This window comes from Rhipicephalus microplus, chromosome 1 (genome assembly GCF_043290135.1).
Source record: "Rhipicephalus microplus isolate Deutch F79 chromosome 1, USDA_Rmic, whole genome shotgun sequence".
Lineage (NCBI taxonomy): Eukaryota > Metazoa > Arthropoda > Arachnida > Ixodida > Ixodidae > Rhipicephalus > Rhipicephalus microplus.
In genome coordinates, this window is record NC_134700.1 from 65,449,796 (window position 1) to 65,473,423 (window position 23,628).

Consider the following 23,628-nt stretch of genomic DNA (forward strand, 5'->3'; position numbering starts at 1 on the left):
AAAGGACTGCATGACTAGTTACCACGAAATAACACAGTACTTCAAGCTAGGAAGGTGTAAGTACCCTTCGCCACACAACAGGGTAAACGGGCAGTTGCGTGGCGACAACTGCAAACATTTTTCTGCCATCTTTCAGCAGGTCTCTTGTTACCTTATGCTCACTAGCGACTTTGCCTCTTCGTATTCTTTCTAGGGCTATTATGACTTCCCCTGTCGTTACTGGTAGGATGTTGAATTCCCCTGGACTATTATTGCCCCCCGGAACTTCAGTTGATATTTTTGATAAATTGGATGACTACTTGCTAACAATGACAAACAAACGAAGCAGAGTAATAATCACAGGCGATTTTAATTTACCAGGTGTTGACTGGAATGCACGAGTTGCTGGGCCGCTTAACAGGCCTCTTGCAGAAAATCTGCTTGACATCATGATCAAGTACGATTTGGTTCAGGTAGTTGACAAGCCCACTCGAGTTCAAGGAGAAACCGAGACATTGTTGGACTTACTATTTTTGTCACAGGAAGTGTTTGATTATGAAATAAGTATCGAGGATCGAATCTCGGATCATAAGGTGGTTGCAGCAACTCTTAAACCAAATAAAAAATTAGAAAAAATAACCAGAGTAAAGGTGTACAATTTTCAGGCCGCAGATGATACCTCAATTCTTGATTACTTAGAAATGGCTTTTGACGCTATCCCGCCTACAGATGATGTAAATGACCTCTGGGAATACTTTAAGAAGGTAGTAAACGACTGTTTGTCACGTTTTGTTCCCCAAAGAGAAAAGAGAACTGCAAAAGCTAACCCATGGATTACCAGAAGCATCATTCACCTAAAACGACGACTATGTCGCGCCCGTCAGAAAATACCAAGAAACTCGTCTGTTATTGCTCACATTAGTGCTCAGGTACGAAGAGAAGTCAAGCAATCTAAAAGTAATTTTCTAACTAATATATTGTCTGAATACATATCCAACTCTCCCCAGAAATTTTGGCGGTACCTGTCGAGTTCGCAGTCTGAAATAACTGGGCTTTCTATAGACGGGACCTCCTATAGCGAACCGATTCAGATTGCTGAAGCATTCAATCATTACTTCAGTACCGTTTTTTCTCCAAGTATTGCTCATTCAAAAAAAGGCTGTACGTTCGATGATACTAGTTCCAATCTTCTTACCGTATCTAAAGAGGGCGTAATGGCTTTACTGCTTGAATTGGATCATAAAAAATCACCTGGTCCGGATATGATTCCCAACGAATTTTCGAGGCGCTACTCTGATTGGGTTTCTAGTTTCTTAGTTAAAATTTTTAATCTATCTTTGTGTACTGCCGCTGTTCCGATTGATTGGTTATTAGCAAGAGTTGTGCCCATTTTCAAAGCTGGTGACCGCCTTAATGTTTGTAATTACCGTCCAATTTCTATCACATGCACGGCATGCAAAGTAATAGAACATATAATTTCAAAATATATATTTCAATATATAGAAAACAATAATCTGTTTTATAATAAGCAACACGGTTTTAGAAAAGGCCTTTCAACCGTCACTCAGCTTTTTGAATCTGTTCATGCTTTCGCTACAGCGATAAACTCAAAAGAACAAGTCGATGTCTTAGCAATTGATTTCTCTAAGGCCTTTGATAGAGTATGTCATCAGAAACTTATTCAAAAAATGTTAATACTTGGTATTGATCCCGCAATTGTAAGATGGGTTGAAGCGTACTTGCGCAATAGGTTGCAGTTTGTTGAAATAAGTGGCGCACGTTCTTCTCTTTTACGCGTACCCTCAGGTGTGCCACAAGGCTCCGTGTTGGGACCTCTACTCTTTTTAATTTATGTGAATGATATTGCAACGGTTGTGCCTCCTTTTGTTGATGTAAGGTTATATGCAGATGATTGTCTCTTGTTTTGTCATGTGAAAAGTGTTTCTGATCAAATGCTCCTCAATGATGCTCTTCGATGTATTGACAACTGGTGTGAAAAATGGGACATGAAAATTAATTTTGATAAAACTGTGTGCATGACAATTTCAAATAAAAAAACCCCCCTTAACTATAAATACACAATAAACAATAGAGAAATTAAGAGTTCTAATGAGCTTAAATACTTAGGTGTTACTATATCCAGCAGTTTAAAGTGGGACAAGCATACTGACAATATTACAGGACTGGCGAAGCGAAAGCTGGGTTTCCTGAGAAGGAAACTCCGTAATGCACCGCCCTCTGTTAAATTGTTGGCGTATAAGACTATTGTTAGACCAACGCTGGAGTACGCAGCTATCATCTGGGATCCGCATACTAAAACTGAAATTAACAAACTTGAACGAGTACAAAGATTGGCCGCGAGGTTTATTTATTCAAATTACATGAGAACACAGTCTATATCACTTTTGCTTGCTAGGGCTGACCTTCAATCGTTAGCTACACGTAGAAAAATAGCTCGCTTAAAATTTATTTATGACCTGTATCATAAAAACTACAAGCTGGATCCCAGTGTATACCTGCGCCCCCCAGGACGAGTATCGGCTCGTACCAATCACTCATTTTCTGTCCAAGCTTATGTACCGCGGGTGGATGTATTTAAGTTTTCGTTTCTGGTGCGATCTATTGTTGACTGGAATGCGCTTCCTCCCGAGGTACTTACAGGATGTAGATCCTCACAGGATTTTCAACGACGGCTGGACTTGTTTTTTGCCTAACATTGTTTGTGTATTGTTAACCTGTTCACCTCCCACCCCTGCTACAGCCCGCAAGGGCTAGCAGTATTGTAAATAAATAAATAAATAAATTGCTTGTTACGATATCATCCTTGTTTCGGCTTCTGTACAGCTCAGTGTAGAACACCTCCGCCACTTCGACTATCCTATCCATATTGGTTATGTATAGAATAGTTGCTTTTCTTGTGCCTTAGTGTATACATCTAATTTTTGCCTATGCACAAGTTTCCCTTCGCACCTTTGAGACCTTCGCCGCTTTTTACAGCCTGCTCAATTTTCACCATGTTATACCTTCTGATGTCAGCTACCTACCGCCTATTGATTAACTTCGAAAGCTTCACTAGCTCTATTATGTTGGTTGTATTTGAGGCTTTCATGGTCTGTTGTCTTGAAGGAGATTTGTCGTCTCCTGAGATAGTTTGCCTGTGTCCGGTCTAGTAACTGTGCCTACAAATTCCATTCCACACTCCTTGATAATACTAGTAAGATTATAGTTCATGGCATCAATGCTAACATCAGTTACCCCGTTTAGAGCCTAGAATCTATTCTGAAGTGAAACTCTGAATTTCTTTACTTTCCCTTTCACCGCTAGTTTATTATTTGCCCTCTTGCATATCTGTTTATGCCTTTCTATTTTTTAATCTAGATGGATATGAGCTCTTACCATTCTATGGTTACCGCATTGGATCTTGCAAACTACTTGTACATTCTGTACAATGTCTGGGTGTGCATACAATGAAGTCTATTTCATTGTTAGTTCCGCCATTAGGACATCACCACATCCACTTACGATTAACCAGATTTGTGAAGAAGTTATTCGAGATCCGTAAATTATTACGTTCTGCGAAATCAACTCATAATTTCCTTCTGGCATGTTTAGAGCTGATGCCATTTTCCCCCACTGCATGGTCTCCGGCTTGTTTCTTGCCTACTTTGGCATTAATGTCATCCAACAGAATAGTGCGCTGTCACTTTACTTTATCAATTGCTGACTTGTCTTCGTAGTAGCGTTAAACCAAATTATCATCATGGGTCGATGTGAGGGCATAGGCCTGTACCACCTTCATCTTGTACCTTTTGTTGAACTTAAATACGATACTTGCCATCCTCACTGATGCTATAGTATTCCTTTGTGTTACCTGTGATATTCTTGAGTATAAAAAAACCACCCCTAGTTCTCTTCTGTCAATTAATTCATAGTGGCACAGCACGTGTCGGTTCTTTAGCAGTGTATAAACCTCGCGTGTCCTCCCAACATCGCTGAGCCCTCTTACATCCCGTATAACAGCCTATAATTCCTCAATAGCAGAGCTAGACTAGCCTCAACACGCGGGCGCGCTGTCAAGCAAATTCGTCCCATATTTATATGACGATAGAGGATGATTCATGGGTTACCCGATCATCTGCAAGCAAGCTCCTCTAACATTATTGATATGACGGTGATATTAAAGGAGAATATGTTTCGGACAGAAGTCAGAATATGACTGCACGAGAGCTGATAGAGGCGTATCATATAAGAAATAAATGGGATTACTCTGCTGTGGTACGTCCTTCACATTTTCAAATGTTTTGATAGCGTCTCACAATCATACGGTGGTTTTGTGACGGTAAACCCCACACATCGAATGTCTTGATACCAGTTTTTTTGTGTTTATTATGTTTGTTATTCACATTAATGACGAAACGGTTTCAGATGCGAAGCATCTTATGGTCGAACTCAATCCGGTGTGCGGCGTGACCACCCTTACAGCGCATGCGCTCTCCTCCGCTTCTACGCTCCCCCCTTTTTCGCCTCGCAATCACTTCAAGATCCCGAAGCACCACTGCCTCAGACAGAAGCTATGAGTTACGCGGCTGCAGTTCGCCGCAAAGCTCCTCCACGCCAGTGACACGATGCTGTCCCACCGCAATTCCGCCGACAGCCACCGCTGCCGTCATACCGTTCACCAGCCGGCCAGTAGGACATACCGAGAAAAACTGATATGTGTGGCGTGCCCCCTACCACTGACCTTTTTGCTACCATTGCAGAAAAGCTGGCCACACCTACCGCCGCTGCCAGTACTGCCAAATGGGATTGCATGGTTTCGCCATCCATGTGCCGCAACCACAGCGAGGTGAAAGGCCGACTAGCTCGCAGCAATCCCGAGAATGTTCGCGTTCACCGGTCGCTACATGTCGCCTCGCTGCGCCGGCCGTACACTTGCCCGACCAGGGGCCGGTTGCCTAGCCCGTATTCAGAGTACAGCAACTGATGGGGGTGCGGTTCTTGTACGACGGACAACCGAAGATCCGACGACGAAGATGCCGCGATGCAACTTCAAGAACCCGCCACGTAGTCCCGATGTCAGAAGAAGACCTGCTGACGCAACGTCGAAACAGTTGTACAAAAAATCGTCGTAGCCGTGATCCGACGCCGCGACCCAACCGCAACGTCAGGCGACGAACTAGCAACCTCGACATTCTCATTGACGGCCACAGTATCACAGCTTTCTTCGACACCGCGGAGCTGACTATTCCGTCATCAGTGGGACTTTCACCGTGAAGTTGAAGAAAGTTAGGACCGCTTGGGAGTCCCTGAAATCCGTACAGCTGGAGGTCACCTAGTAACACCAGCAGAAATCTCAGCAAGAGAGACCATTACCAGCCGAAATTATTCCATAATCTTCGTCGTACTGCAGCATGAGATGTCATTCTTGGAATGGACTTTTTGAGCCTCCATGGTGCGGTCATCGACCTGAGGACAAAGTAAAAAATTGGCAGGTCCCACGCACAGTTGGAATCGATGATATGCGAAGCACGAATCAGGAAGGTTAATATGTCATTTTAAAATCAGCACAACGTTACGAGGCAACGTAAATCATGCCGCACATGACTTCCATGTCATGATTATCATATTTGGACGTGTCATTTACTTTCGTCGTCTGTTCACGTAACGTGATACCAAATTTGGTACATGTGGAGCTAGCGAAACGGCCGCGAGTGCGCCCGCATTGAGTGTATCATATGTTCTGCATGACATATATATCATGATTATCAAGTTTAGACAAGTCATTTACATTCGTCATCCAATCACGTCACGCAATACCAATGTGAAGCTAGTGAAACGGTCGCGAGTGGATTATGAGCGTAATATGTTGTCATGTTCCTTACATGACACGCATGTCATGATTATCAACTTTGCACCAGTCATACACCTTCGTAATCCATTGATGTCACGTAACACCAAATTTGGTATAACTGAAGCTAGCGAAACGACCGTGAGTGCACTATGAGCGTAGCATATAGTCATGTTTCACATGACACGCATGTCATGATTTCCACGTTAAGGCCTGTCACCTATTTTCGCTATGCAGTCATGTCATACCATACCAGTTTTGTATTATATTATATGAATGAAGCCACCGCAAGATCATGACATGTAAATCATGACATTCATGTCATGATTTTCATGTTGTGACTTCTCAGTTATGCTCGGCATACAGTCATGTTGTGACATACCAATTTTGGTATCGATACCATTATCGCAACGGTACAGTGTAATAGAAGGGGGCAGTGGAGTGAACGAGGTGGCCGCGCCACAGAACACCTACCAGTTTAGAGGTCGGAAACTGTACCTTTGGGCTGTTGTATCAAAATAACATGCAAATACGTAGCGGCGGCGTACTGAACTGCAATACCGCGAGGCAAGATAACGCTGGTAGTACTATCATCATCACTATCATTACAGAAAGCGGCTAGAGTGTACTAGAAGCTTTTGAGTGGCACGAGCAGCTACCTGGGAGCGGCCGTTTTGGCGTGGAATGATGCGGTGGCGCTGGCGTCGACCAATCTTCCCAGGCGGATGGCTGGCAGGCGTTCCGCGTACCTGTTGGTACCTCTCTGTCGCGCCTAGTGTGAAGACGATCTCCCTCTTTTTTTTTTCTTATTCACATACCTCCCCTTTTTCGCGCAAATAAAGGTTATTTGACATTATTGTTAGTGAAGTTGCTGCTGACCGCACTGCAGCCCGAAGCAGCATAGCACATTGTACAATATAACGAGCGCGTTTTTTTTTTTAATTTTTAAAGTGTACACATTTTAGACGAGAAACCAGCTGGCCGGTACACACCGGAAGCGCCCCCCCCCCCCAAAAAAAAGGAATATGGTGCACACAAAACGAAGAACTCTTGGTCCATTCCACGTAAAACACCAAAGCTGGACTAAAATAAAAGGCTCATTGCTTGTGGTTACGTGCACACACGACAAAAAAAGTAGGCTGTATTGATATTATTTGAAGAACAGCAGAGTTTTTCCAAACCTCCCTTTGGTTTTGAAATATGGGAATAGATTCATTGTTGTAGGACCCACAGAAATGCAAATACGTAATACTGCAAAAGAATGTCTTAGGTGAAACATAGTAGTGGAAGATTTTGAGAGTTTAAAAAACGCAACAACACTGCAAAGCAGAGTCGTAACTAATGTTAATCATAATTGATAACATAAAATGCAAGGTTTACATATTTATACTACAATACATTTGCAATTGGGTAAATTGTAAAATGTAAAGATGCGGCGATGGCGTAGTGGTTAGAGCATCCGCCTCGCATGCAAGAGGTCCGTGGTTCAAATCCCGGTACCGCGCAGTTCCCAACCGGATTAAAAAAAAAAATCCGCGTGTTGATGGAACTGCATTAAGAGGCCTGGGGTGCGGCCTCACCGGCAAACACCGCCGAGAACGCACTCCCTCACCAGAGAAGGATTGGCCACTTTGGTGCAGTATCTGGCCACTACCTCCCACATGATTACGTCAAATAACTCACTGCCCTCAGTCCCCAGCAGCTGCGAAGCAACTGACCACGGCGGCGGTCAGATCTGCAACGCAGCAGAGGGTGCTAAGAATCTCTGGATCCGGACAGGCCGCCATTGGAACCTGAACTTGGCAACGTTTAACGCTAGAACCTTATCTAGTGAGGGAAGTCTAGCTGTACTATTCGAGGAGCTAGAGGGTGTTAAATGGGATATAATAGGGCTCAGTGAGGTTAGGAGGACAGATGAGGCCTATACGGTGCTACAGAATGGGCACGTCCTTTGCTACAGGGGCTTGGCAGACAGAAGAGAACTGGGAGTGGGGTTCCTCATTCACAGAAACATAGCTGGCAACATAGAGGAATACTATAGCATTAATGAAAGGGTGGTAGGTATCGTAATTAAACTGAATAAAAGATACAAGATGAAGGTAGTACAGGCTTACGCGCCTACATCCAGCCATGATGACGCTTCAGTTGAAAGCTTCTATGAAGACGTGGAATCGGCAATGAGTAAGGTAAAAACACAGTATACTATAGTGATGGGCGACTTTAATGCAAAGGTAGGGAAGAAGCAGGCTGGAGACCAGGCAGTAGGAGATTATGGCATCGGTACTAGAAACGCCAGAGGAGAGCTACTAGTAGAATTCGCAGAACGCAATAATTTACGGATTTTGAATACCTTCTACCGAAAACGAGAAAACCGCAAGTGGACATGGAGGAGCCCTATGGCGAAAATAAGAACGACATAGACTTTATAATGAGTGCACACCCTGGAATCGTGCAGGATGTGGAAGTAATTGGCAAGCTACGATGCAGTGACCATAGAATGGTACGGTCTCGAATTCGCCTAGACTTGAAGAAGGAACGACAGAACTTGATACGCAAGAAGCCAATCAATCAGCTAGCACTGAGAGGGAAAGTACAGGAATTCAGAGTGTCACTGCAGAACAGGTACTCGGCTCTCAGTGAGGAAACCAACCTTAGCGTAGATACAATGAATGATAATCTGACGAGTATCATTATGGAGTGTGCAGTGGAAGTTGGAGGCAGGGTAGTTAGACAGGACACTGGCAAGCTTTCACAGGAAACGAAGAACCTAATTAAGAAGCGTCAAATCATGAAAGTGTCAAGTACAACAGACAAAATAGAACTGGCAGAGCTTTCGAAGTTGATTAATAGACGTAAAGTATGCGATGTAAGAAGGTATAACATGGAGAGAATTGAACACGCTCTGAAAAACGGAGGAAGTGTCAAAGCATTGAAGAGGAAACTTGGGATAGGCAAAAGTCGGATGTATGCACTAAGGGACAAAGAAGGCAAAATAACTACCAATATGGATAGGATAGTTAAGATAGCGGAGGAGTTTTACAGGGATCTGTACAGTAGCCGAGACAACCACGACCTTAATACTATAAGAACTAGCAGTAACCCAGATTACACCCCACCAGTAATGATAGAAGAAGTCAGAAAAGCTTTGGAGAGCATGCAAAGGGGCAAAGCTGCTGGTGAGGATCAGGTAACATCAGATCTGCTGAAAGATGGAGGACAGATTGGGTTAGAAAAACTAGCCACCCTGTTTACGAGGTGTCTCCTGGCGGGAAGAGTACCAGAGTCTTGGAAGAACGCTAACATCATCTTAATACATAAGAAAGGAGATGACAAGGACTTGAAGAATTACAGGCCGATCAGCTTGCTCTCTGTAGTATACAAGCTATTTACAAAGGTAATTGCTAACAGAGTAAAGAGAACATTAGAATTCAATCAACCAAAGGAACAAGCAGGATTTCGAACAGGCTACTCAACAATTGACCACATTCATACTATCAATCAGGCAATAGAGAAATGCTCAGAGTATAACCAACCACTATACATAGCCTTCATAGATTACGAGAAGGCGTTTGATTCAGTAGAAATATCAGCCGTCATGCAAACACTGCGGAATCAGGGCGTAGATGAAGTATATATAAACATTCTGGAAGAAATCTACAGGGGATCAACTGCTACCATAGTGCTTCATAGAGAAAGCAACAGAATACCAATCAAGAAGGGTGTAGGGCAGGGGGACACAATTTCCCCAATGCTGTTTACCGCGAGCTTACAGGAGGTTTTCAGAAGCCTAGAATGGGAACAGTTAGGGATAAGAGTCAATGGAGAATACCTTAGTAACCTGCGCTTCGCCGATGACATTGCATTGCTGAGTAACTCGGGGGACGAATTGCAACTCATGATTACGGAGTTAGACAAGGAGAGCAGAAAAGTGGGTCTTAAAATTAATCTGCAGAAAACGAAAGTAATGTACAACAACCTCGGCAAAGAGCAGCGCTTCGAGATAGGTAATAGTGCACTTGAAGTTGTAAAAGACTATGTCTACTTAGGGCAGGTAATAACCGCAGAGCCGAACCACGAGATTGAAGTAACTAGAAGAATAAGAATGGGGTGGAGCACATTCGGCAAGCACTCTCAAATTATGACAGGTAGATTGCCACTATCCCTCAAGAGGAAGGTATATAACAGCTGTATCTTGCCGGTACTTAGCTACGGAGCAGAAACCTGGAGACTTACAAAGAGGGTTCAGCTTAAATTGAGGACGACGCAGCGAGCAATGGAAAGAAAAATGGTAGGTGTAACCTTAAGAGACAAGAAGAGAGCAGAGTGGATTAGGGAACAAACGGGGGTTAAGGATATCATAGCTGAAATCAAGAAGAAGAAATGGACATGGGCAGGGCATGTAGCGCGCAGACAGGATAACCGCTGGTCATTAAGGGTAACTGACTGGATTCCCAGAGAAGGGAAGCGGGTTAGGGGGAGACAGAAGGTTAGGTGGGCAGATGAGATTAAGAAGTTTGCGAGTATAAATTGGAAGCAGCAAGCACAGGACCGGGTTAACTGGCGGAACATGGGAGAGGCCTTTGTCCTGCAGTGGACGTAGTCAGGCTGATGATGATGATGATGAAATTGTAAAAAAACGTAAAATATAGAGCCAGGATACAAAAGATAACATAAAGCAAAGCAAACAGAACGACCGAGTTAATGTTGTCTTTCCAAAATGCATTTTAAAAAAAAGATGTTATGGTCGAAAGATCGTTTGAAGGGACACTGAAGGGCAACAATGAATTGGCTTAGATTGATGAATTATGCACCGAGATCCCTAATGCTGCTAAATTTACCATCACAGGTTTAATACAAAAAGATTCAAGATCAAAGATTTATTTTGCGATTTCGCGTCATTATTTGCACGTTCTCTCGCTTACAAGCCTCTTCAAGGAAAAATTGTTTTTCTTCTTGGTGTACCGTCAAAAAATTAAGAGTGTAAGAAAATATGCACGAAAAATGACATTCTTTTTACGCCACTGTAGCAATTTATAGCCTACTCAATTTTAGGTGCTTCTGTGCGCTTTTGACACTGTAGAAGATTTCTCATATTGACTTCATTTGCGCGTGTAGACCGTGGGTAAGGTCCGATGGTGGCAAAAATGAAGTTTCTGCTGCTCCACAACAGAGTGGGACGCTTGCAACAAGCTGCAGAGCATCTGAGGCTTCTCGAACAGTTACTAAACTGGACTTGCTGATTAGTTTCTCTTGCACAAATGCTTCACATTGCACGATTCCATTGTCTGCACAGGTGAAGTATACGGCTCGTTGAATGCAAAGTTCACGAGTGCTAGGATTCAGTGAGCACGCTACGTACGACATGCCGGCAAATCCAGGAAACTCGTGCAGCGCCCATGACTTTGATGGTAGGACAATACCACGAAGGTCACCGAGAGTGACAACCGCGTCAGACGAGGGACTTGAGCTTGCGGTAGTGATGTGATTAGAATGAAGAGGAAAAAGGCACCTAATTTCTGTCTGCCTTCAGGCGACACGGCGCAGTGCCTTATAGGGTTGGGGGGAAGGAGGGATAAAAAGAATAGAAGGAAAGTAGAAGCAGAAGAAGACAGCCAACGAGAGGAAAAAGAAGGAGATAGGAAAGTGGGGATCCGGTCGAAGCAGTCCAAGGGCGGGGTGCCACAATGCGAGAGCTACACGGCGTCAGGAGACCGCGGAGGGCGAACCAGTCGGCGGGAGCTACGCTGAAGTCGGAGATCGCGAGGGCACAACCGTCCAGCTTGAAATCCTGCGAGCGAATCTTGCCTCGTCAGCTTCGTCGCCATCTGCAGAAGTTGCACCGTTGGTATCCACAAGGAGCTGTGCAGGAGTGCTAATGCGTCGCCGTTTTCGGGTCCGCGAAGCCGGAGTTTTGAGCGTCAAATATGCAGGCAGGTTGGGCAAGATCGTCGGGACTGCATCAGGGGCAAGTGTCGGTGTTCCCCTAGGAATTCGGACTTGAACACCATTGATAACATGTACGTAGTCTCTCACAATGAAATGCGGTTTGAAATGTAACTCGCACACAGCACAATCGGCGTCAAGCGGCTTGTCAAGCCGATGGAGGTTCCGCTCCCAAAGAAGTCGTCGTTCTTCGTCTTTCGGGGCCTTAAAAAGTGATAACTTCCAACTTTGTTGCACACGCGGATATCTAGTTGTGCAACCTAGCGCGTAACAATGGTTTAGACGCTACTTCTTCGTCATTTCGCGACTAAAACCGAGATACCGGCCATGCCGCCGAGCCCGCCGAACCAAGTGGGAAGATTCGGCGATGGCAGCGCCGCCGCTACTTTCGCCACAAGTTGGGGATGGAGAAAGCAAGGGGAAAGCGTTTCGGTCGCGCCACTCAAAAGTTCTAGTACACTCTAAAGCGGCGAACGTCATGCGCGAATTTAAAAAGGTGTGCGCTGACTGGTCGGCGCGCCGCCGCCGGCGTTTTTCATCGGCGCAATCGGCGCGCCATTTATGCACCAGTACCGAATTTTCACAGATTTGTCTTTTTCTTTTTCATCTTGATTTATAGCTTCGTTTCACATTTATGTAGCCCGTAAAAAACAGGCTTCTTAGTTATCTTCATCCAGCTTCACAGACCGAGAGTACCACTATGAACAGCGGAACAAGTTCGGCGGCCGCTGCATGAAATGACATATTGGACAAATTGACAAAAAATAAATGTAACAGTTACAGTAATGCATAGACGCTGGCATCTTAGGCTTAAAATCAATCTTTGCTGGTTTTCCATGTTGTAATTAGCAATGATTTTGGTCATACAACGTTGAATCTACTGACCCAGCGTGTTGGTGCATGCGAGTTCACCGTAGCACTATTCGAATATTTATATGGATGCAAAACGGCATCATAATCAGTCCAAGATGGCAGCCTATGATCGTGCCCGAAACAGGGAGTATACACAGAAGAAATTAAATGGTAGCAGTGCCGATAACGATAGTTATAGCGCGAGAACAAAACGACGACACAGAGACAAGAAGGACACGAAGTGCAGCACGAATGCAGCGCGTCAGGTGAAGAACTACACAAAGCCCCGAAGGATGAAATCGAAAGGGAGAAGTTTAATGGAGATTAGAAGCGTCGAGGCATAATACATGCTCGAACCTACTCAGGGTATATCGTCACTTGTCCGTGGTGTTAAAGTTGATAATTTTTGAGGATGACCACTTATATGCAGCGTCTCAACATGCTGCAGAAAATGTTTGATGCCTTTTAATTCAGGCATCAGATATCCGGGATGAAGATGCCAAGGCAGTAAGACAGCAAGAGAGAGAAAGGAAGGCTGGGGGATTAACCAGATCTTGGCATCTGGTTTGCTGCCCAGCACTGGGGGTGGAGAAATAGGGGCAAGAAAGGGGGTGTAGAGAGACAGAAAAGAAAACGCATGTGCACTCAGGAGTAGGATGGCAAACTTAACAGAGGATTTATTACATTCTGTACAGACAGGGCGAGAGATCTCTTGCGAATGAGCTGGGTGGCTCATTATAAAGTGTGCGTTTTGACTAAATCAGGGAATGGGTCCAGAATGCGCTGTTGAATCACGGGGGACACACACCATTTCTGACGGTGCTGCTCACACTCACTCACGTCAACGTCTTTGATTGGGGCGTGGCCACCACGCTGAACCTGTGACACCAAGAAACCGCTATGGTCGTCACGTCGAACGTCTTATGGTATCGGAATGCCAGCTCACTTCCCGGCTAAGATGGACAAAACACGGCTGGCAGCCCTTCGGTGACTTGTTTGACGAACAAAGAACGCCACTCTCCCACGTCGGCCCAGGCGCCGCGTGTAACAACGCTATATAAGTGGTGAGCAGAGGCGTAATAAGCTTGTCTGAGGCCACCAGTTAAAAAAAAATAATATTAAAAAAAAACTTGCCAGCAAAAAGTTTACAAAAGACGGCTGGATTCATCAATAATGCGGAGACAGACACTTGAGCGACATGTCATGTATGACGTACTCCAGCAAACATGTTTTCATCACGTACCTTGAATGGACTTACTGGCACTGTGAAAGATGAATAATAATTGTTGCGGACAGTGGTGATGTACTTCTGTTGCGAAGGTAATGCTCAAAATTAACCAAATAAATCTTAACTTTATATTCAGGTCTTGATAAAAAAGTTAGTCAAGTTAGAAAGCTCCTCAAGTGGCTAAGTAATAAATTACTTCACCATATTTTATGGTGAAGTAATTTGCAAATAAATAATGCAACCTCTGTTTAATTGATATTCAATGACGTGACTGCAATCAACGGTATGTCGTCGCTATAAAACTGGAACGTTATCTGCGGACACGAGCGGGCGAATGCAGCGGAGAACGAATATGTCATGTAATAAAAGCTCTGTGATGTCGCACGTATTCGCCTTTACAACTCCGTGCCCTTTTGCTTGCTCGTGATGTATTCGAAGGAGCTAGCCAAGTCTCGAGTAGAAGTCGAGCAGAGTAGCCGGGGCTGATAGGAGGAACGTTTATATACACTATTTACACACTAAAGGTAGCTATATGTTGATGGTAGCATCATGGAAGCGTGATGGGAGCTTCTCAAGGATGATTCAGAGCATCTTGGTGCTCACGCTTTACGCCCTGGTCTTCCTAAAATTATCTGCAGGAGAAAACAGTGGACAGTTTGCAATAATATGCTAGGTAGCTTTTCTGTAAGGTTAGTTTTTCAACCAAGAACTCACGTTCACAGGCTGCTTTTCTTGCTTATTTCGTTTTTGCCATTCCCCCCCCCCCCCCTTTTTTTTTGAGATCTTGTGCTCGTGTGCCTTCGCTGGAATTTGGAGAGGTGACATTTTGCTGTACTCGCGTGCTCAAAATGAGAAATAAAAGCAGTCTGTGAACGAAAGTTTTTGGTTGAAAAACAAACCTTACAGGAAAGCCGCCTTGCAGATCACTGTAAACTGACAGACTGCATGTCAATTCAGTTCAGGGCAGTCCGAACAAATTGTCGTCTTCATCTTCGTCCGCCAAATGGGGGGGGGGGGGGGGTAGCGGTTATAAGAAGGTGCCTGATTTCTGCAGCCCAGCAGGGAGAGCAGGGAGCAGTGGATAAGGATTTAAAAAAAAAAACGAGAGAGGGGGAAAGAGAGAGCTAGAAAGTCAAACACTGCCTTCTTTTCAACCCAGGAAAGAGAGAAGGTGCACGTTCAGTTTGTCACACGGCGAGAGACAAACATAACGTAGGTCACAGTGCAATAATACGCACAACACATCACAGTGCAATAGCATTGAATCGCATGTGCAGAATAGGGTCTGCAGCGCTAGGCAGGCTAGGGCTTGTGAGAATGGAAGAATGAATGCAAGCACCACAGAGTGTGGGAAACATACCTGACGAGGGATCCCAAGCTCTCGGCTAATTGTTCAGCGCGTCTCTTGGCACGTCGAACAAAACAAGCAGCCTCGATTTCAAACAGCTCTTCCTAGGCCGTCAGTCAGTCAGGCGTGTCCAAAGAGTTTTTGACGAGGGGAGCAAACAGCCCTAAAGAATTCGAAGTATGGCTTTCGTGTTGTCGCCGCTTTAGGCGCACCTCGAGAGCGTTGATCCGGAACAAATCAGGGTAGGCTTAGCTGCAATCGTCCCCCGCGTCCAAGCGGTGCCCAGCCAGGGAGGCCGATCTTAACATCTGCTAAAGACACTTGCACATAAGCACGCACAGTTTCACTCCGAGAGGGAATTGGCCGCAATGACGTACGTAACGTGCATCTTCTATAAAAAGGCGTGCAGTGTATGCCATAGCTTCTTTTCTTTGAAAGTCTTGGAATTCTAGTATATTTTCATTATATAGCAGAAGTATGAGGCGGTTGTTAGTCGCATATATTTGGGTTAAAGTGCTACAAATATTTATTCGCCGCGCATGACTTCTGGAAATGATACTCCAAAAAAAAAAAAAAAGGAAATCGCTCCAATATTTTTTAAACTAAGTTCGCACGTGGGAGTACTTGTTCTCTGTCTGCGCTTTTCCATGGTTCACGAGTGTTAAGCCCCGCTGCTGCTTCTATAGAATGGTGTACGATAAGCAATATCAACGCAGTGACAGGATTTCCTACAGACTACCATGCATTCGATCACCAGGAATTTTTCCTCCGGCATATTTTGATTGAAAGAAGCGACATATTTTTGCTGAAAACCCGGTTTATGCACTGGGGCCCGGTGCACAAATGTTCCAAATTGCAACTCTTGATCATCGCGAGCGCGAAGACGGCAAGTGAAAGCCACTATGCTGTTGTCTGTACGGCCGGTGTAACGAAACCCTCCAGTCTTGAGGGTGTTGGGTTAAACCATGCACTTTGCCCATTGCTACTTTTCATCATGGCGTTTGTCTATTAACTGAGTGGTGCTATGTGGAGCACGCGGCAGTATAGTGCTGATGTGCTATTTGGTGCTGGTACAAAAAGAAAACTAGTTTGGATCGCTTCTTCAATGAGTCCTTCAATTAAACCTATGCTAGGGGGCTGCATAGAAGACTATACGCCTGACACACTTGGAAAAGTAAAGCACATTGTAAGAGACCACTTCTGCTAATTGAAGGACTTGTAGACCATCACCATATAGACTTTGGTGTTCTGCAGAAAGCCCGGTTTATGCACTGGGGCCTGGTGCACAGATGTTCCAAATTGCAACTCTTGATCATCGCGAGCACGAAGACGGCAAGTGAAAGCCTCTATGCTGTTGTCTGTACGGCTGGTGTAACGAAACCATATATAAAAATATTTTGCTTTGGACTCACTCGGACTGAGACTAACGAAATTTCTCTCTATTTAAACTCACTCAGACTCAGACACACCGATGTTTTTGTCAGCCGGATCCACTAATACTTTCCTCAAATATACCCACTCATACTCAGACTGATCAAAACGTTCCTCCAGCGGACTCACTCGGACTAATAGACTCGCCAAATGTTTCTAAAACAGACGCACTTGGACTGAAAATGAGCGATATTCGACTTTGTCCGCCGGCTCATACAATAAACGTCGAAGGAGCACCATTGAAAAGCACATGTGAAAGAATTGCAATTGCCAAGCAACCTATATATACATATATATATATATATATATATATATATATATATATATATATATATATATATATATATATATATATATATATATATATATATATTAGCTTTCAACATACAAAAACAAGTTATTTCTACTGCCTCTAAATAATAACATTAAAGAGAAACTTAACATTACATGCAATTTCCGCGATAGGCACATGCGCGCCGATAGCACTAAATGCAATAAGTACCGTATGAATTGATTGCTGTAAATACCTGTGCTAGTTTGAAATTTGGTGATACTATGCTGGTATATACATTCGCCCACGCTTGTAATTTGGTCATTGTGCGGAATGCTGTAATATAAAATGTTTGTCAGCAGAACATCTGAGAACCATGACTTGACAGAGTCGCGTTCTTTAAAAAGTCTGTTACCTGCCCCGAGTTTCGTATCAGGTAAGGTGCATTCATGGTTCATTATTCATCAAGTCTTCCTGCAAAACACTGCAAGAAAAACTCGTCTTCATTGGAAGGACTTGTGGTTAGTGCGCATGTACGTGCTATCCTACTTAAGCTGAGTCTTTCGACAATAACTCATCAGTTGCAATACAGCGCCTGTGTTTGCGTCTTTTTAGGTGGGCATGATTTTGTTGTATTGTATGCTGCTTCCTCAAAAGGAAAATAATGACTAGGTCGTTAGCTACCTGCTGCAACAAATAAAAAAAAAACAAGATGCAACATTTTTCTCTTTCTGCCCTCCACCCCCCGCACACACACGCACACCAGAGCTATAAGCGTCCAAGAAGGAAGAGGGGCTGTTTACGGTTGCGCACCTGTCATTGCTTCTCTAAATGTTTCGGTGTGAGGGGGCTTATCGGAGCAGCCAGGATATAATGTACGACAGGAATCAAAGGTGAACATTCGACATAAGCCTGTCTGTTTTGGATAGAAACTGAAGGAATGAGAACTCCAACCAAAATATATTTAGGGAAAAAAAACAGATGTTTTGAAGCTGGTCCGATTTCTTCCTCAGGGGTGAGAGATTGGCTTCAAATCATCGTTTTTTTAATATGTTTTGGTTGGACTTTTCTCATTACTTCAAAGTACGAATAGAAGTGGGGATTGTGGTAAAGGAAAGGATGGCCCCAGTGGCTTTCGCAATACTTCATTAGGCAAAATGAAGTATTTCATCTTGCTGTGTAATCTCCTATAGCCTTCTCATAACTTTCGATTGATTGATTGATTGATATGTGGGGTTTAACGTCCCAAAACCACTATATGATTATGAGAGACGCCGTAGTGGAGGGCTCCGGAAATTTCGACCACCTGGGGTTCTTTAACGTGCACCCAAATCTGAGCACAACGGCCTACAACATTTCCGCCTCCATCGGAAATGCAGCCGCCGCAGCCGGGATTCGATCCCGCGACTTGCGTGTCAGCAGCCGAGTACCTTAGCCACTAGACCACCGCGGCGGGGCTTCTCATAACTTTCGGCTAAGCTATGTTTTGTGCTCAATAGCTCAGGGTGAGGTGAGTTTCCGCGAACCTTACCTGCCTTCCAAACCAGTTACTGCATGCAAGCTTCCCCTGAATGGGTGAATGTGTGGTTGAAGAACAGGAAAAAGACGCTATGTTTCCTTGCGGGAGCAGGGCTCAGTGGCTTGAAGGGAGGAGGGTGGGGAGAGTGGAGAAAAGAGTTTAGAAGTAGGAAGGAGGAGAAGGTTTGGAAGAATGTGACGGCCATGGCTGCCAGAGCAGAAAGAGAATAGGGGCCGTTGGCAGGGCAGTCCGAGTCGTACGACTTGGAAATGTGGAGCTGCAACCACGTACGCACATACCTATGGCCATTCCCACAAGAAAAAAAATGTCCTAGATCACCTTTCTTGGGCAAGAATACAGAAAACTTGCTAAACGAGAAAACTAAAATAAATAAACAACCGATAATCCAACCACCGATTGTCACCACAGCTGCGGAAAGAAGGAAAAACGTAATCCGTGACCTCGGCACCAGCGCCTACACAGAGGCATTTATTCGCAGAACACTTTGTATAAGAAAAGACACGGGAAACACGACACCAATGGCACTGCAACGACGCCCCATGTCGACCCAACTTGAGCGCAGGGAACAGCGAATGGAGCGCAATGGCAGAACACTGCGGCACCACTCGCAACATGTTTGCCCCATACCAGTCCCGAAGGCATGGTGTAGAGCTCGTTGCGATTTGTAGTCTTTCTACATTCCTTGAAGAGCAGAAAGAGCGCGAAAGATTGGGTACGAGAAACGGGAGTGTGGAAAACGACCTTGCCATCAAGCCTTTTGCAGTGTGGACTGGAAAAACGCAATGATGGGTGAGGGACGACAGGAAGTTCTTACGCGCTTCAAAGATGACTATGAATGGAAAAGTGTGTAAATGGGAATGAAAAAAAAAATCTACGAAAACACGGGCGTTGCTATGTTGTGTCGGTACAACAGAACTGCAGGCCTGTTGGAAAAAGATGGCAGCAATATTTCATAAAGAGACTCGAGAATTAAAAGCCTCTCTGATTGCCGAGAGGTAAAAGAATTCTTCGACCACGTTTCAGTTTGAATAAATTTATTTCCGCGAGTGATGAAGGATCAGGTACAGCATGAACGGTGCGTTTCTGCCTCCTTCCTTCTTGAAATATGGCCGCGAGAATTTTCATGGTACCCTAAATTACGCAGCCGCTGTTTAATTGGTAGCAAATGACATGACAAAAGCCCATGGTCTGTGTCATGGTACATTTTAACAAAACTTCAAATCCAGCCAGATGGCGCATTGCTATCGGGAAATTTTTAGCGCACACTAATGCTTCCTCACGACGTTCACAAGCACCCATCCTTTCTCTCTCGTTCTTCTTAACGTCTTGTTTAGCGCTCACAACTTTCCCAATTGCCACATTTATTCAAGAAAAACTGAAGTGGCACCTGAGGGCACAAACAGTTCAGCAAAATAGAGAGAGAGAACGGGTGCTCGATTGCTCACGAATCATGCTGCTTTCTCGTCCTTGAAGCCACATTAATAATGAATCTGGAGCTTAGCACTTCACCGTTGATTATGTACATAATCATAGATCAAGCTCAGTGTAGATTCCGATGTCACGTAATAAAGGTGACCTGGAGTGGCACATGTGTCACAACAAGCTGCAGAACCCAATTCCATCCCTTCGTACCGCCATGCTCGTTTAATACAAACGTTTGTAGATTGGATTACCGAAACAACATTAAAAGACCGAGAAATATTTAATTCCTCCGTTCGTTAGTAACGCACTTCGTTACGTATTCTGTTCCTTGGGAGCAGATCACGTGATGAATTAACATAAAGTGCTGTTTCTATTTCACCACATTGAGCGAACGGTGTACTCTACAAACACATCACCTACATTAAACTTCGTGCCATGGACAATGCATACAATCCTCAATTACATCGCCAAAAAAAAAGGGGGGTTTCATGGAAAGAATTTCCTAATGCTTCGTTATATATTCAAACGTCAAATTTAAAGATAGCACCACCATGAACGGGATTGACTCTATGGCCGAATTTCACTGCAAAAAGCGCTTGAATAACTGCACCTTCCAGGTATGCAATATACATTGCACGAGGTTTTAGATGTGTAGTGACATCATTAGTTCAGGTTACATTGTTTTAGCGTAGAATTAGCTTTTTAGTCACGTTTACTATGCTTTTTAATGTTAATATTTCACCTCATCGGTCATTTAGTGACGGTCATTTCATTCATGGCCAGGAATCATAGACATTGTGGCAGTTGAGGAAGTGTCCCGCCAGGTGTCACCACTGGGTCAAAAATTGTGCCCATGCTGCGCATACCGAAGCAGTGGCGAGGGGATCTTTCGAGACGTTGTACTCTTCCTCGCTCTTGCCCTCTCACTCCCCCTTCTGAGCATTGTGCCTGTCTTCGCTCGACTGCGGCCGGGCTAGACTGCACCTGCGCGCAAGGAGTGGGCGCAGGTGGCCCGGCTCTGGCTCGAAACACATTGCGGAAGGCACCGCCTTTCACCATCGCTAGTTTAGGGCAGTTAATTCAGGGGCATCTGTGAAACCTATCAGCCTATGAAATAAAATATTGTTTGTCGTGGTATGATGCGGGCCGTGTAAACAAAGGAAAAGCTTTCAGTTTTCATTCATTCGTCCAGGTGTACTATTGTTACTTATAAAATTTTAAGGCGGAATGCGAGGGCGAAAATGCTGAAAATGTATTTTACTTCTGCTGCACTAGGTGTCAAACTGCAAAAGTACGCGATTGAGACCTGTTCTTGTGAGACCATCTCTAGAAGTCTTGGCGCTTCAGAATCGACTTACACTCGTAGCATCGATTGCATTTATTTTCAAGCGCTAGATTGATCGTCCAATGTGTCCGAACTCACGTATGTACAAATATTCATTATTTCACTTTCTGTCCTCTAAGACAGGTTGCGAGGGCACGTCAGTCACCCAGGGCTGTCGTTAATTCTGTGGGTGAGCGGTGTGAATTTCTTTATGAAGTATGATGCGGTCTTCAGAACACACGGGAGCGCGAACAGCGGGATTCATACTTCATGAGCAAATTCAAATTACTCCCACACAAAATAATAAAAGTACTGGGCGACTGACGAGCCTTCTAGTCAGAAACAGAGAGTGAATTATTTAAATAATTTATTCATTTCAATTGTTCATATATACGTGAATTTGGACACACAAGACCACAGATCGAGCGCTTGAAAATAAGCGCCATTGGTGCTACGGGCGTGAGCTGGCACATGTTAGTATACTGTATATATATATATATATATATATATATATATATATATATGAGATATAACAGACAGTAATGACAAGGAATGTACAGGGGAAGTTATTAACATTAATGGAATGTAAATAAGAAAGAAAAGTGGAAGGTCGTAGGTTCGATTCCTGCTTACAGTTGGTAATTTTTTCATCCACTTTTCTTTCTTATTTACATTCCATTAATGTTAATAACTTCCCCTGTACATTCCTTGTCATTACTGTCTGTTATATCTCATTATTATTGTGTTAAAAACACGGAAAAACGAGCCCTTAGGTATACACTTCTTTCCCTTATATATATATATATATATATATATATATATATATATATATATATATATATATATATATATATATATATATATATATATATATATATGTCTTTTATAGCTGTTTTATGCTCTTGTGTTTATCTCTTAAAGATTCTCTATTTATTTATTTTGAGTTTCACTGTGGCCAATGCTTTTTTAAAGCTCAAGCAGGTCGTATGTATGTATCAACTTAGGTGTGTACGGCTCGGTGCCGCGGGTGAACCACCGAGTGACCGAACCACCTGAGCTTGAACTCAGACCATGTGTTTTATGCAAAGAAGTGGAAATTATTTTCTTTTCCCCCTTTTTTTGGTCGTTTCTTCAGGGAGCCATTTCCTCTCCTCCTCAGGACAATGCACGGACAACCCACCCGCTTTCAACGAAACTCTGTCCACCTTTTTTTTTTTTTTTCACTGACGAACATTTCAGCATAGCCATAGTCACTGCCGCTTCTCTCGCAGGTTTGTTCTCTGAGAGTTCTTCCTTTCTTTTTTTTTTCTGGCCCTCAAACTGGTTGGGCTGCTCTCTGCTGCGGGACGTGCCATTTTGCTTACGTCCTCCGAAGAACGCTGGACGACCAGACAAAACTGTTAGGAGAAAAATAATTGTTTCGTTCTTTACGTCGCACTACTCTCCAAGTTTGTTTTATATATATATATATATATATATATATATATATATATATATATATATATATATATATATATATATATATATATATATATATATATATATATATATATATATATATATATATATATATATATATATATATATATTATACTAACATGTGCCAGCTCACGCCCGTAGCACCGATGGCGCTTATTTTCAAGCGCTCGATCTGTGGTCTTGTGTGTCCAAATTCACGTATATATATATATATATATATATATATATATATATATATATATATATATATATATATATATATATATATATATATATATATATATATATATATATATATATATATATGTATATATATATATATGTATATATGTATATATATATATGAATATATATATATATACTGTATATATATATATATGAATATATATATATATATATATATATATATATATATATATATATATATACTGTATATATATATGAATATATATATATATATATATATATATATATATATATATATATATATATATATATATATATATATATATATATATATATACTGTATATATATATGAATATATATATATATATATATATATATATATATATATATATATATATATATCATTTTATCTTCTTGTAAGACATCACTAGAAGACGGTCCATTTGTCGACGAAACGTTGGCTCGAGCACATAACTCGTGTTTATGGATTCATCCATCGCTATAGCTTCTATTTTTTCACTTTCTGCTGTTTTTCTATATACCGAATTATTTATTTACAAGACGTTATCCCGCAAAGCAGTGAAGAAATTGTTTCCGGGAAGTGCGGAGATGATTCTCAAAGAGGTGTCTTGACCTTTGTGCGTGAGAAGAGTTTGAGTGATAGGTTGTTTCTTGTGAAATGCTGCACGGAGTCACTCACGAGGAGCTGGTGCAGAGCACGCACGCCAGGCTAGCCTCGCCTTTACCAACGCCATCACAGCCCTCTTATTTAACGA